The sequence below is a fragment of the Oncorhynchus gorbuscha genome, linkage group LG11 (assembly GCF_021184085.1).
Source record: "Oncorhynchus gorbuscha isolate QuinsamMale2020 ecotype Even-year linkage group LG11, OgorEven_v1.0, whole genome shotgun sequence".
Classification (NCBI taxonomy): domain Eukaryota; kingdom Metazoa; phylum Chordata; class Actinopteri; order Salmoniformes; family Salmonidae; genus Oncorhynchus; species Oncorhynchus gorbuscha.
In genome coordinates, this window is record NC_060183.1 from 1,622,250 (window position 1) to 1,633,716 (window position 11,467).

The window sequence follows — 11,467 nt, forward strand, 5'->3', positions numbered from 1 at the left end:
GATTGAATATTGTGTTTGAGTGTGATCGGCCCAGTATTGGTTGCCTTTGTTGTTTGGTTTGTGTGCTGTGTTGGAGAGAGTATAATGGTTAGTTTCCAGGCCCTGCCTAGCCTGAACTCTTGTTTTACTTTCTGTTGGGACGTCAGTCTGAAGTGAGTAATCTGCTGTGTACCTCGGTGGGAGATTTGGGTAGGGTAGTGGAACTTGCTACCCGGAGCTATAGCCTTTTTCCCCTGATAGGTTTAGCGACGTGTTTCATTTTTGGAATATGTTGGGCATGGTTAATGTTTGTTATTTTTGTGTGGTGTCTGTGGACTGAGCAGTTGTCTCGGGGCACATCCGTGGCTTGGTGGAATTTGCCAGCATGCTGGGGAGTTCTATTTCCTTGCCAGCGGGCTACAGTGCGTAAATTCCCACCGCAAATCTGCACGAAGACTAGGGTTGAGTTATTGTAGGTTTTGGGAAGCTCCATATCTCATCTCTCTTCTGTGGTGCTCAGGGTGATTGTCAATTCTCGGGTTGTGTTCTGGTGTGCTCAGCAGAAGGGAAAAGCGATAAAAAAAAATTTGTGTGATTATGGCGTCTTATGTAGATAAGTTCATTCGCTCTCCATCAGAGGAATTGTTAGATTTAGGTACTAAAGAACAGCTGTTGAAGGTCGCGGAACACTACAAGGTTGAGATTAGTGATAAACGTCTAAAGAATTCTATCAGGTTGATATTGAAAGCCAATCTGATGGAGAGTGGTATTCTTGAAGTTACCACCGGGCCAGCCTCTGCTGAGGATTTGTTGTCTCCCCATAACGTTACAATGGCCATTCCATCGGTTAATCCTAGTAGCCTTCTTTTTGAACAGCAGAAAGAACTGCTTTTGTTACAGCTAGAGCATGATCGTGAGAAGCTAGAGCATGATCGTGAGAAGCTAGAGCATGATCGTGTGAAATATGAAAAGGAATTGGCATTTAAACAAGATATGGAGCGTGCTAAAATCAAGTTGCAACAAGAACGTATAGAGTTGGTTAGGGAAGGAAAGATCTCAGGGGAGAGTTTGTTTTGGGAAGGTGACCCAGATTTACCTAGGGGTAGTTCCGCTTTTGGTCATGCCCCAGAGACATTTGATATTGTTGGGAACTTGCGGTTATTGCCTCGGTTTAATGAAAGGGACCCCGAGACATTCTTTTCGTTGTTTGAGCGGGTTGCTGACGCTAGGAGTTGGCCTGATTCTGACCGCACTTTAATGTTGCAGTGTGTGCTGACTGGTAAAGCGCAGGAAGCATATTCAGCTCTTAGTGTACACGACAGTGCCAGTTATGATAAAGTTAAAACAGCTGTGTTACAGATTTATGAATTGGTCCCTGAGGCTTACCGCCAACGATTTAGAACTTTAAAAAGGGACGATAACCAGACTCATGTTGAGTTTGCGCGACAGTTATCTTTACAGTTTAATCGCTGGTGTTCCGCCTCTGCAGTTGTGACTTTCCAAGGGCTGTGTGATCTGATTATGTTAGAGCAATTTAAGGACACAATTCCTGATCGTATTGCCACTTATATTAATGAACAGAAAGTAAAGAATGTTGCTGAAGCTGCGGTTTTGGCGGACGAGTATGTGTTGACTCACAAAAGTGTCTTTGCAAAACCCCGTATTCGGAAAGAGTGGGGGCATTCGGATAGATTTGGGCTTCGCTCACCGAGATACTTTGGTTCTCGGGCAGAGTTCTATTCAACTAGGGTTGAACCTGACTCCCATGGTAAGGCTGACTTTGGGCAGGAGTGTCACTACTGTCAAGGTTCAGGTCATTGGAAAAACGAATGTCCACTTCTCAGGTCAAAGGGTGCTTACGCTAAATCTAAGCCTGCTGCGTTAGCTGCACCTGTTCCACATCAGTTCATTCTTGACTCATTTCCTCAGGCCCAGGAGAATGTGAAAGTCCATATTGATCCAGACTATTTACCTTTCATTACAGAAGGTTTTGTGTCTATGTTAGGAAGTAAAGACTTAGTGCCAGTGAAGATCCTGAGAGACACAGGTGCCTCTGAATCATTTGTGTTGGAGTCTGTGTTACCCTTTTCTGCTGAGACTGATTCAGGGAATAGTGTTCTAATTAGGGAATAGGTTTGAACACTCTGTCAGTTCCATTGCATAAACTGATGTTGGATTGTGGGCTGGTGAAGGGTGAAGTTGTTGTGGGGGTGCGTCCTTCGTTGCCTATTGAGGGTATCGACGTTATCCTTGGGAATAACTTGGCAGGTGAGCGTGTATGGCCAGTCGTGTTTCCATCTCTAGTGGTTTCCACTAAGCCGTCATTTGTTGGGATTCCTGATGAGAGTGTACAGAGTTTCCCAGAGGTGTTCTCTGCGTGTGCAGTGACACGTTCTATGAGCCGTGGCGAACTAGTCACTGCGCCGACTAATGATAATAATACAAAGTATGTCACTGTCTTCCCTGTTATCCCGTTATCTGTAACCCGCTCAGGTCTAATCAATGCTCAACGGGATGACCCCACGTTGGAAGAGTTGCGTGATCAAATTGTGCCTATAGAACAGTTGGGAGATGTCGCCCATGGCTATTTCCTCCAAGAGGATGTCCTGATGAGAAAGTGGGTGTCTCATGATAGTGTTTTTCTGGGGGAGGCAATTAGTCAAGTTGTTGTACCAGTTAAGCTTCGTGAGTTGGTGTTGGAAACTTCTCACAGCGACGTTGCTGGACATATGGGGGTGAGGAAAACCTACAATCGCATATTAAGACATTTCTTTTGGCCTAGATTAAAGAGGGATGTTTCTGATTTTATCAAAACTTGTCACACCTGTCAATTAACTGGTAAGCCTAATCAAGCTATTAAACCAGTACCATTGTTTCCTATTCCTGTACTCAGCCAACCTTTTGAGTATCTGATTATTGACTGTGTGGGTCCTCTGCCTCGTTCTAAAAAGGGTAGCAGTTACCTGTTCACTGTGATGTGTCAGACCACTAGGTTTCCTGCTGCCTATCCTCTCCGATCTATCACGACTAAATCGGTGTTAAAAGCTTTGACTCAGTTTCTCTCATTGTTTGGAATCCCTAAGGTCATTCAGAGTGATCAAGGATCTAATTTTACCTCTAATCTGTTTGGTCAGGTTCTTCAACAGCTCCATATTAAACACAATGTGTCTAGCGCCTATCACGCGCAAAGTCAAGGAGCACTGGAACGTTTCCATCAAACACTTAAGTCTTTGTTGAGAGCTTATTGTACTGAGATGGATAAGGATTGGGAGGAGGGGTTGCCTTGGTTACTGTTAGCCGCTAGGGAAGTTTCACAGGAGAGCACAGGTTTCAGTCCAAATGACCTTGTGTTTGGACATAGGGTGCGTGGACTTTTATCTGTTCTCCAGGATGACTGGAAGTCTCCCGAGCCTCCTCAGTCCCTGTGTTCGTATGTGTGTGATTTCCGGCGACGGCTGTATGCCGCTGGTGAAATGGCTAAAGAGAAGTTATCATCTTCACAGGAGAGGATGAAGGGCATATTTGATCGCCGAACTGAGCCTCGTCACTTTAGTCCAGGTGACCAGGTTCTTGCTCTGCTGCCAATTGTTGGTTCTCCTTTTCAAGCCAAATTTCAAGGTCCATATACAGTGGTGCGCCAGTACACTGAGCAAAATTATCTAGTTGCCACTCCAGAACGGAGGAAAGCACACCAGCTGTGCCATGTAAATCTGTTAAAACCCTATTATGCACGTTCCTCTGAGACTGAACAGTGGGATTCTACAGAGGACGGTAAACCTGTTCTTTTGGCTGATACCGTTGTTTCCTTGGGTTCTTGTCGTGCTAGACCTGTGCATGAGGAGGAAGATGTTCCTGGTCCTGACGATTGTATATTGCAGGGTAGTACCTATTGTGGTCTACACCGACCATAACCCCCTCACTTTTTTTGAGGTCCATGATGTGTCCAAACCAGAGGATAATGCGATGGTGTTTATTTTTACAATCATTCCATCTCGATGTGAGGCACATCCGGGGGACTGAAAACGTGATTGCTGATGCGCTCTCTCGTGCGCCCTGTTCCTAATGTTTACGTGACTGACCATTGTTTCGTATTGTCATGTTCTCTCTGTCCTGTCTGCTCCCTCCTGGTCTTGTTTCTTTCCTCTTAAATGTTGCTTCCTGTGCGAAGGTTGCTGAGGTCTGGGGAGGAGGTTGGCTGGGGCAAATTGTAAGTGTGAACACGTAAACCCTCATCAATTTGGGGCACAGAGGCTGTGTCAATTTGGGGACGCAGAGGCCTGTGTCAATTTGGGACGCAGAGGCCTGTGTCAATTTGGGACGCAGAGGCCTGTGTCAATTTGGGACGCAGAGGCCTGTGTCAATTTGGGACGCAGAGGCCTGTGTCAATTTGGGAGGAGGCCTGTGTCAATTTGGGACGCAGAGGCCTGTGTCAATTTGGGACGCAGAGGCCTGTGTCAATTTGGGACGCAGAGGCCTGTGTCAATTTGGGACGCGGAGGCTGGTATGTTGTTCCGGGGTCCTTGTTGGTCCCCGGTTTTATGGGGGGAATGTGACGACCCTCCCACTCTGTCTGCCGTATTCTGTCGTTGTTCTTGTTTCCTTATTAGGATGCCGGTGGGCGGAGTTGAGAGGGTCGTCAGCTACATGGGAAACACCTGGGCCAGGTGTCTCCCAGGATAAATAGACCTCTTCCACATTCATGGAGGAGACTCTCTCCATGCAGACACCCGTTGTAGATTGTGTTGTGGTTCTTGGTGGCTGTTTGTTTGTTTGCTTTGGCACCTTTCATCACCCTGCATTATCACATTCATGCATGCAAAACACTCACTTACACTACTGATTACTGATTACACACACCATTGTATATTACACTTAGTTACTTATTTAATAAATATAGATTTTGCTACTCCTTATCTCCACGTTGTCTCCCTTTGTTACGGGCTTTGAGCCGGTTCGTGACAACACACACACACACACACCATAACACACACACACACACACACCATAACACACACACACACACACACCATATAACACACACACACACACACACCATATAACACACACACACACACACACCATATAACACACACACACACACACACCATATAACACACACACACACACACACCATATAACACACACACACACACACACCATATAACACACACACACACACACACCATATAACACACACACACACACACACACACACACACCATATCACACACACACACACCATATCACACACCATATCACACACACACACACCATATCACACACACACACACACACCATATCACACACACCATATCACACACACCATATCACACACACACACACCATATCACACACACACACACCATATCACACACACACACACACACACACACACACCATATCACACACACACACACACCATATCACTCACACACCATATCACACACCATATATCACACACACACCATATCACACACCATATCTCACACACACACACACACCATATCACACACACACCATATCACACACCATATCACCACACACACACCATATCACACACCATATCACCACACACACACCATATCACACACACCATATCACACACCATATCACACACACCATATCACACACCATATCACACACACACACACACACACACACACACACACACACACACACACACACACACACACACACACACACATAACACACACACACCATAACACACACACACACACACACCATAACACACACACACCATAACACACACACACACACACACCATAACACACACACACACACACACCATAACACACACACACACACACACCATAACACACACACACACACACACCATAACACACACACACACACACACCATATCACACACACACACACACACCATAACACACACACACACACACACCATATCACACACACACACACACACACACACACACACACACACCATATCACACACACACACACACACACACACACACCATATCACACACACACACACACACACACACACACACACACACACCATATCACACACACACACCATATCACACACACACACCATATCACACACACACACCATATCACACACACACACACCATATATCACACACACACACACACCATATATCACACACACACACCATATAACACACACACACACACACACACACACACACACACACACACACACACACACACACACACACACACACACACACACACACACACACACACACACACACACACCATATCTCACACACACACACACACCATATCACACACACACACACACACCATATCACACACACACACACCATATCACACACACACACACCATATCACACACACACACACCATATCACACACACACACACCATATCACACACACACACACACACACACACACACACACACACACACACACACACACACACACACACCATATCACACACACACACACACACACACACCATATCACACACACACACACACACCATATATCACACACACACACACACCATATATCACACACACACACCATATAACACACACACACACACACACACACACACACACACACACACACACCATATCTCACACACACACACACACACACACCATATCTCACACACACACACACACACCATATCTCACACACACACACACACCATATCTCACACACACACACACACCATATCACACACACACACACACACCATATCACACACACACACACACACCATATCACACACACACACACACACACATATCACACACACACACACACACCATATCACACACACACACACACACACCATATCACACACACACACACACACACACATATCACACACACACACACACACACCATATCACACACACACACACACACACACCATATCACACACACCATATCACACACACACACACACACCATATCACACACACACACACACACACACACACACACACACACACACACACACACACACACACACACACACACACACACACACACCATATCACACACACACACACACATATCACACACACACACACCATATCACACACACACACACCATATCACACACACACACACACCATAACACACACACACACACACACACACACACACACCATATCACACACACACACACACACACACACACCATATCACACACACACACACACACACACACACCATATCACACACACACACACACACACACACACCATATCACACACACACACACACACACACCATATCACACACACACACACACACACACCATATCACACACACACACACACACACCATATCACACACACACACACACACACACACACCATATCACACACACACACACACACACACCATATCACACACACACACACACACACACACCATATCACACACCATATCACACACACACACACACACACACCATATCACACACACACACACACCATATCACACACATACACACACCATATCACACACACACACACACACACACCATATCACACACACACACACCATATCACACACACACACACCATATCACACACACACACACCATATCACACACATACACACACCATATCACACACACACACACACACACACACGCCATATCACACACACACACACACACACACACACACACACACACACACACACACACACACACACACACACACACACACACACACACACACACACACACACACACACACACCATATCACACACACACCATATCACACACACACCATATCACACACACACCATATCACACACACACACACACACACACACACACACACACACACACACACACACACACACACACACACACACACACACACACCATATCACACACACACCATATCACACACACACACACACACACACACACACACCATATCACACACACACACACACACACACACACACACACACACACACACACACACACACACACACACACACACACACACACACACACACACACACACACACACACACACACACACCATATCACACACACACACACACACCATATCACACACACACACACACACCATATCACACACACACACACCATAACACACACACACACACCATAACACACACACACACACCATAACACACACACACACACCATAACACACACACACACACATAACACACACACACACACCATAACACACACACACACACCATAACACACACACACACACCATAACACACACACACACACCATAACACACACACACACACACACACACACACACACACACACACACACACACACACACACACCATCACACACACACACACCATATCACACACACACACACCATATCACACACACACACACACACACCATATCACACACACACACACACCATATCACACACACACACACACACACCATATCACACACACACACACACACACCATATCACACACACACACACACACACCATATCACACACACACACACACCATATCACACACACCATATCACACACACATCGAAGTGTATTGGTGGCATACACAGTTTATCAGATAACTGTGACCCTACGAGGTCGCCAGCCTGCTGTTTTTCTGTTGTACCTCAGGGGTATTCAACTCAGACAAGAAAATTGCAATAATTTGTGTGTTATTAGTTGAAGCAGACTGTGTTTGTCTGTTGTTGTGGCTTAGATGAAGATCAGATCACATTTGATGACCAATTGATGCAGAAATCCAGGTCATTCCAAAGGCTTCACATGCTGTGTGTTGCCACTGGATGTAAATGTGATACTGCAGTTTTTGATTTATTATAAATTATCAAACATTTAAAAAAAAATACATGTTTTTGCTTTGTCATTATGGGGTATTGTGTGTAGATTTATTTATTTATATATATATATATATATATATAAATATATATATTGATATAATATATATATAATATATTTTAGAATAAGGCTGTAACTTAACAAAATGTGGAAAAGGTCAAGGGGTCTGAATACTTTCCTAAGGCTCTGTAAATGCATGTGTAGTGTATATAAACAGTGTAGCTAATGATGTTCTGTGTCCAGGGGATTGACTGTTTTGGTGGAACAGATATTCATTATTCAACTTAGAGAGAGGGATGGCGAAACTGTGGGAGGGAAATGGGATGATGAAAGGAGAGCGAGAGGGCGGATCTCCGGATCTTCCAGAAGGTTGTGTGTTAGTGAGAGCCTTTTGAGCTGGTCTGCTGTAAATCACTAGGGGACTCCCTCCCAGCCTGCAGTGAGCCCAGCAGCTCTGGAACTAACTCAGTTTTATGAGCTCTGCTTCTGAGGCAGGGGGCTGAGGGCTGGAGGTAAGGGAAGGAGGCAGGGGGCTGAGGGCTGGAGGTAAGGGAAGGAGGCAGGGGGCTGAGGGCTGGAGGTAAGGGGAGGAAGCAGGGGGCTGAGGGCTGGAGGTAAGGGGAGGAAGCAGGGGGGAGGAGGGCTGAGGGCTGGAGGTAAGGGGGAGGAAGCAGGGGCTGAGGGCTGGAGGTAAGGGGAGGAGGCTGAGGGCTGGAGGTAAGGGGAGGAGGCTGAGGGCTGGAGGTAAGGGGAGGAGGCTGAGGGCTGGAGGTGAGGGGGAGGAGGCTGAGGGCTGGAGGTAAGGGGAGGAGGCTGAGGGCTGGAGGTAAGGGGAGGAGGCTGAGGGCTGGAGGTAAGGGGAGGAGGCTGAGGGGAGGAGGCTGAGGGCTGGAGGTAAGGGGAGGAGGCTGAGGGCTGGAGGTAAGGGGAGGAGGCTGAGGGCTGGAGGTAGGAGGGGGGAGGCTGAGGGCTGGAGGTAAGGGGAGGAGGCTGAGGGCTGGAGGTAAGGGGAGGAAGCAGGGGACTGAGGGCTGGAGGTAAGGGGAGGAGGCAGGGGACTGAGGGCTGGAGGTAAGGGGGAGGAGGCTGAGGGCTGAAGGGGAGGAGGCAGGGGACTGAGGGCTGGAAGTAAGGGGAGGAGGCAGGGGACTGAGGGCTGGAGGTATGTGAAGGAGGCAGGGGACTGAGGGCTGGAGGTAAGGGGGGAGGCAGGGGACTGAGGGCTGGAGGTAAGGAGGGGAGGCAGGGGACTGAGGGCTGGAGGTAAGGGGAGGAGGCAGGGGACTGAGGGCTGGAGGTAATGGGAGGAGGCAGGGGCTGGAGGTAATGGGGAGGAGGCAGGGGGCTGGAGGTAAGGGGAGGGAGAGGCAGGGGGCTGAGAGCTGGAGGTATGTGAAGGAGGCAGGGGACTGAAGGGGAGGGGCTGGAGGTAAGGGGGGGAGGAGGCAGGGGACTGAGGGCTGGAGGAAAGGGGAGGAGGCAGGGGGCTGAGGGCTGGAGGAAAGGGGAGGAGGCAGGGGACTGAGGGCTGGAGGAAAGGGGGGGGACTGAGGCAGGGGGGCTGGATGTAAGGGGAGGAGGCAGGGGCTGAGAGCTGGAGGTAGTTTATGGGAAGGTAGGCAGGGGACTGAAGGGGAGGTAGCAGGGGACTGAAGGCTGAAGGGAAGGGGAGGAGGCAGGGGCTGAGGGCTGGAGGTATGGGAAGGAGTCAGGGGACTGAGGGCTGGAAGTAAGGGGAGGAGGCAGGGGACTGAAGGGAAGGAGGCAGGAGACTGAGGGCTGGAGGGTTAGGTATGTGAAGGAGGCAGGGGACTGAAGGCTGGAGGTAAGGGGGGCTGGAGGTAAGGGGGCAGGCAGGGGGCTGGAGGTAAGGGGCTGATGTTAGTTTACAGTATGAAGGGGTTTTAGGTAGTCTGTCTGTTAGTTTATACAGTAGGAACATGAAGGGGTTTTAGGTAGTCTGTTAGTTTCTACAGTAGGGACATGAAGGGGTTTTAGGTAGTCTGTTAGTTTATATAGTAGGGACATGAAGGGGTTTTAGGTAGTCTGTCTGTTAGTTTCTACAGTAGGGACATGAAGGGGTTTCAGGTAGTCTGTCTGTTAGTTTCTGTCTGTTAGTTTCCAGTAGGGACATGAAGGGGTTTTAGGTTCTGTCTGTTAGTTTCTACAGTAGGGACATGAAGGGGTTTTAGGTAGTCTGTCTGTTAGTTTCTACAGTAGGGACATGAAGGGGTTTTAGGTAGTCTGTCTGTTAGTTTCTACAGTAGGGACATGAAGGGGTTTTAGGTAGTCTGTCTGTTAGTTTCTACAGTAGGGACATGAAGGGGTTTTAGGTTCTGTCTGTTAGTTTCTACAGTAGGGACATGAAGGGGTTTCAGGTAGTCTGTTAGTTTATACAGTAGGGACATGAAGGGGTTTTAGTTAGTCTGTCTGTTAGTTTCTACAGTAGGGACATGAAGGGTGGGTGTGTACAGTCTTCTGTGGATACCTAAGGTATCATTCTGTGACACGTAAAGCGTTATGTGTTGATAGTGTGTGTGTCATGTCTGTCTCTGCTCTTCCTCTGACAGGTGTAAAGGTAGATTCAGCAGGCGGAGCGGGGGCCGGGCTGGGTGG

At 47.7% G+C, this 11,467-nt stretch overlaps 1 protein-coding gene across 1 annotated transcript in view; it reads left to right on the forward strand.

Moving 5' to 3' along the window:
• lyst (lysosomal trafficking regulator) overlaps positions 1-11,467 on the forward strand; it is a 245,382-nt gene that overhangs the window by 106,477 nt on the left and 127,438 nt on the right.